Below are 6,065 nucleotides of genomic sequence, written 5' to 3'. Positions count from 1 at the left end.
ATGTTGGGTAGCGCTTTGTTGGGAAAAGCAAAGAAATCTATTTTTGTACTAATGTATAGTCTGCATTAATCCAAAAACTACCGATAACACTAACAATAATTTAACTTGTGAAATAATATCTAGTTATTTTTATAATTGAACACCATCTTTGTATTATAAAGTCACCGTACATCGTCTTTCCCAATGGTTGTTCATTGGATTTTGGAAATATTCCGCTTATTGGCAGCTGGAAAAATGCCAGTAAATAATCTTTTACTAATTGCATTCATTTATGAAAAGGAGTGAACCTGATTTGCGGAGGTTATTGATTGACTCTGACATTACACAGTACTGTACTTAGAAGTCGTAACTAGTATTTCAAAAAAATCCTTAAATCTCACAATACATAATGCAATAACTGATTGTTTAACTTTTCATAGTTTCCATCGCCCTAAATACCATTAAAAAGTTGTGTTATTTATCCTTGAGTACCATAATTTTTCAGATTTTTTTCCTCTTTGTCGTACTTAGCATCGCAGTACCACCTGTATTCACTTGATCTTTCTTCTTCAAATTTCACCCCACAGTCGCCTCTCTTCACCCATCATGCCTAAGACTTGTTAGTTTTCAACCATCTTCAATAAAAAAATCTTCATGTTTATGCTAAAACATTCGGCTAAGTAACGACTGATCTAGATATTTATGAGATTTATGAGCATAACCAAAGGAGATGCACAAACACAAATTCGCTAAGTGAAAAATACTACGTTTAAGTTCATCCTCTGGCTTGGGATTTGTCAGTACGTCTCAATTAAGTGTATTAAAAATCGCAATTAAATCAGACGATACGAGTCAGCGATTTTTATTCAAATGTATGCGAAATAATGTTTTTAATTTATCCAAATAGCATTCTCTGAGCCGAATAAATTCTTCGATACCGAAGGAATTTCGCAACCGTTTGAGTTTTAATTGAAGAAAACCCCATAGGATCATGTATGACACCGAACCGCCGACAAAATATTTTCTTTGCGCATCTTCCCTTGATCCAAAGGTGAAGTTGACGACGTGCGATTCAACAGGGCAGGACGAGGAATCCAGCAAAGGTGATTGCCTTTTATTTATCATCCTCTTAGACGTCATTCGCAATTCGACTCGAGTGTTCATCATACAGATTAGATTGCTCGGCACTAAAAGGATGCACAATTGGATTGTTTTGGAACATGAGCCATCGAAAATGACATGAATATTCCGCACAAAGGAGCATTTAGGACGGGCTCAGCTTTCAAGCGATCGTTTCACTCTTTCTTTCCAAAAATGTCTGCATATTTTTCCCCGGTTCCGCAAGCCAACTCCCCCCCCCTCAAACGCACAGTCTTATTCCCCGATTTCACGCTAGATGTCGCCGGTCGTTACTCACTTGCGTCTACTTTCGAGGCCAAATTAATTTCGACGTCTCCCCAATCTTCTCCCCCACGTGCCTTTGCTACTCACTCTTCCTCCGCCCCTTCCCCACCACATCTGTTCTTCCTAAGTACGCCATCGTTCCCCGACCGATCGAAAACTTACCCCGACCACCCTACCTGCCTATCCACCTTCTGGGGTACTGAGGACGGATTCACCCCGGCTTCGTAATATTCCCATCCTGTCTCTCACCCCCTCCCCCGCCGGTGTCGGTGCCTCCCCCCTTCGCCACGTGTCTCAACCACGGTTCCCCCTCTCCCACTTCTCGTTTCATCCCTCCTCGAAATATTTCCCCTCCTGACGAATCCCCCTTTCCCTCCCTCCCCCTCAACACCTCTTCTCCACCCCTCCTCTCTCACCAAACGGGAAGATGGAGGAGCGAAATTAGTCTCGGCTAAAAATGAACGACACGGAAAAGGGGAGAGAGGGAAGAGGGTCGGTGGGTGGGAGAGGTAGAGGGAAAGGGAGGGAGAGGAAGGAAAAAATAATGATGCGCGACCCTTCATCAGGAATTCATCGGAAAAAATTGAAAGTCGAATTGCCGTTGACGTGTTCGGGGGAGTAATTTGAGGAACGCGGCGCGAGTGATGATTGGATGGCCTCTCCGCATCCCTGCTTGCTTGCCGCTCTCCTGCCAAGATGGTCACGATTAAACACTATTCCCCTCCCCATCGTCCTGCTCTTTCTCCTCCTCCACTTCCTCCTCCTGCTCCTCCGTCCCGCTCCCTCCTGTCCTCACCCCGGTCTCACTCTGTGACACGGTTCGCGTCTATCGCCGCCAGTCGAGCGAGAGAGAAGTCAATGGTTTCGGTAGGGGGTGTTTGGGAAAATCGTCTGATCGATTCGCGGCAATTAACAATTACATCCTCTCGCAGCCAATACCGTTACGGCCCGATCTTAATTACACTTCAAACAGTTTTCGTTCCGAGCGAAAAATAAATATTTAGATTGTTCCCGGGACGTTGAGAGTGTCCCTCCATACATCAACCCCTCGCTAGCTTTTATTTATTTCCTCCCGCCACGCCACCTCGCGAGATTAAATATGCATTATTATTGTTTTGCTTCATTTCCTTCCTTTGCTCGGCGGAGTGGAAAAAAACATCGAACGCGAATGGAAGTCATCAGAATTTAATCCGCGGAAATTCGAGCATTCTCGCGGAACGAAGGGTTCGCTAAAGGGAGGGACTGTGGACTTGGGGCGTAATTTAGAGAATAGCGAACTCCAAAGTGCATAATGTGATAAATTTGTGGACTAACCCAATTTGCTGCATACCACTTTGGGCGACAGGTTTATTTCGAAAACAAAGAATGAATTCTCATTGGAAAACGATGTCAATTTGGTAGGGTTTGAAGAGATACATATGCTTCGTTACTCCTAAATGATAATTCGAAATATCTCCGATGATTTATTTTGGTGACTTGGACATTTTGTCAAATATTTTCCCTCGTTTCAAGGCGTTCATCCTGTTGATGTTGATATTAATCAAGATTAAACCTTGAGTTAATATGATGCTAAAGAGAAGATTTAACGTCAATATGTAGTAAATAAATGGTCAATATGAGCCAAGGGTGATGAATTACACACTAATTTGACAGTCGATATCTTTTTATAGGAAGAAAAAGTTTTCATAGGTCGATTAAAGGCTAATATGTTTGAAAGCACATTCTTTTCTTTAACAATTTCTTATAAGCTCCGCCAAAATACCTTATTTACACTGTGTCTTGCAAATTTATTCTCCACATGATTAATTTTTTTGCAATTAATGCAAGCGGATAACACTTGCATCGAGGAAACACATACAAATTTTTTTATAACATCTCTGTTGGCACCTCTTCTTCCTGGTATTCAAGAATTGCTCTATATACTGTCAAAATTGAGTTATTAAATAATACAAATATTTATAACCGTGAAATTTTAATTCCATTTTATTTTGAGACCTTTTCATTATTATATAACTATCCGTTTCATGTCCAAAAGCCGAGTAGGAGGTTGTGATCAGGTCGGGTCACCGATAATGAAAATAATTGAAATTTATTTGAGGAGATGCTGTTATTTTAGCTATATCATATGAAATAATGATTAAATTTGGTACAAATTTTAATGCATGTATCTTATCCGGTAAAATGCATCGGGAATGATGGTAAAGCAAACTTGTGCACAACTAACAAAGATATATATATATCAAATTTCGATAAATATGAGCATGAACGGGGAAATAAATTATCATCAGGCTCAATCTGGTAAAATGAATACAATTATTAATTGGTTTATGATTATGGGAAGTTATATTTTAATTAAGAACAAACATTTATCCTTTCAATATTTCGCGGAATATGCCGGGTTCGCGTTATAGATTTCAAGTCATAGGTTATTTTAAATTAATCCTGAGCAATGATCAACATTTGATGCTTTCAACCTTCTGTCGGTTGTGGTTTCAAAGAAGGTAATGGAAAAATTGACCCAAGACTAGGATGGATTGTGTGAGATGGGTGGGAACATCATGAGCAGTAGGTATTGGGTTCCATGGGGAGGCCTAGTGGAGAGGGTGATGGGGTATCAACGCAATTCCAAGGAAGTGCCGAGAGAGACAAACGAGTACCTCAGCAATTACTACCGGCCCTTGAATTATTTACAAGCAGCATTTGATTCTTCTTGAAAAACATTTAAAGAAATACTAAGATTGGGAATTTTCAAAAAACAAGAACAATTACATGTAAAATATTTCATGTCCCTTGCGGGGTTATCTTTATTTTAGACTAAATATTAGTTACCACCATCCAATCCTCTCATAAACGTAAACATGAGTAATTTAATAGACGGTTGTCATTCCGTTGTGCCAATTTGAATGCTTACCTGTGCAAAAGAACTAAGCAAGGAATGAAAGATGAAGGGGAATAAAAATCAAACAAAACTATGCAGATTGATGAATGCTCCAAAAGCGAAAATTAGAATTAAAATAAGGGGGGGGGGTGAAAGAAATGAGAGTAATGCTCTTCCTTAAATACTCCTCGAATTGAGCATACTAACTCATCTGGAAGTCCGTTATTTATTCGAAACCACGTGAAAAATACAAAACATTACGAACATTAAATTTCCACTTAAAATCCATTAACGAACTGATATTCATTGTCGGTCACCCATGTGATTAAGTGGTCGTGAACAGTCCTCTTCCCTCAAATCTGGAACATTTCAGATTTCATCTAGAAAGAACAAAACTACAAATACTGATATCCCATGACTTATAAATATAAATCTAATATAATCTAATAATCTTCATATAATCTAATAATCTTCATAAATCTACATTTGTGCATATTCATTTGAGGGAAGGAATTCCTGGTCCTCCCAGATGCATTCTCCCCCGGAATAATTCGTTGACCAGCACGTCGGCTCTTCAGTGTTGATTCGTTCGGTCCTTTGATGGAAAAAGTACAGGTATTTAAAAAAAAAGAAAGAGACGTTTCAGGCGTGATATGGTGGAATATCATGATTAATTAAAAATGGCAATTTTCCACAAAAATAAAGTTTAATGCGACCGGTTTCAATGTTACTACATCATCATCAGGTGATGATGATGTAGTAACATTGAAACCGGTCGCATTAAACTATTTTTGTGGAAAATTGCTATTTTTAATTGATACAGGTAATTCGATCTGCTCAGGACGTTTGGCCGCGGTTTTCATGATTTTTATTTTTCCAATAGTCTACAAAGCAAACAGTTTTCTCTATTGCGAAACGGAAGTATCAATGATGAGTTTTGTAAGCTTCATGTGGTTTTGTACTCATTTCCAGTTAGCCAGAGGTGGCAACGCTGCGTAGGCGAGGGATAGTCGGGAGGTCAAGAAAGCTACCGCCAACGCCATCTTACTCAGGGGGATCTCCTAAAAGACTTGTGTGTATGCGTACATGTATATGTATATATATATATAATATATATATGTGTGTATATTATATATATATATATATATATATATATATATATATGTATGTATATGTATATATACACACACAGCCTGGGAGGTGAAGGAATACCATTGGCATAGGATGGGTATTTGGTTGATATAGGCACGGATTCGAATACACTTTGAATTTTTCCCTGTGTGGGTGACGGAAAATCGTCGGCGGGAGAGTGTATGAGGGTGGGAAGAGGAGTTGTGGGGGGTGTATCTTCCATAGGAGGGCTGGAGGGGTGAAGATTTGCTGAAGGTGAATAGGCAAAGGCGTCGTTTTACGTAAGTGCGTGAAAATCGGATGCATGGCCACCGTCTACGTCCTGTATCCATGGACAGTTTGCAAAATGTATGCTTTGGGGTTCAAATGTATGATTATGAGAACTGTTCACTACAGTGAACTAGTGATCGTACAATATTTTACTGCATAATTTATGTCACAACAGTTTAACATTGCGTTTAAATTTAAAAAAATATTACTTATGTTTGGGTTACGTATTGAATTGATTTCACAGCATTATTGTGTAAATTACTGGAGCGTCAAGTTGAAATAATTAATTTACCTATGCATGCTTCTGATTATATGAAACGCTTCCCACAAAGATACTTTTTTCAATTGAGAGAATTAAAAAGTCACATGGGGTTACATTTGAACTAAAATGAAGATTTAACAA

This window comes from Hetaerina americana, unplaced genomic scaffold (genome assembly GCF_022747635.1).
Source record: "Hetaerina americana unplaced genomic scaffold, ioHetAmer1.1.p SCAF_19, whole genome shotgun sequence".
Taxonomy (NCBI): domain Eukaryota; kingdom Metazoa; phylum Arthropoda; class Insecta; order Odonata; family Calopterygidae; genus Hetaerina; species Hetaerina americana.
The sequence above is the reverse complement of the archived record's forward strand: the minus strand, read 5'-3'. Positions refer to the sequence as shown.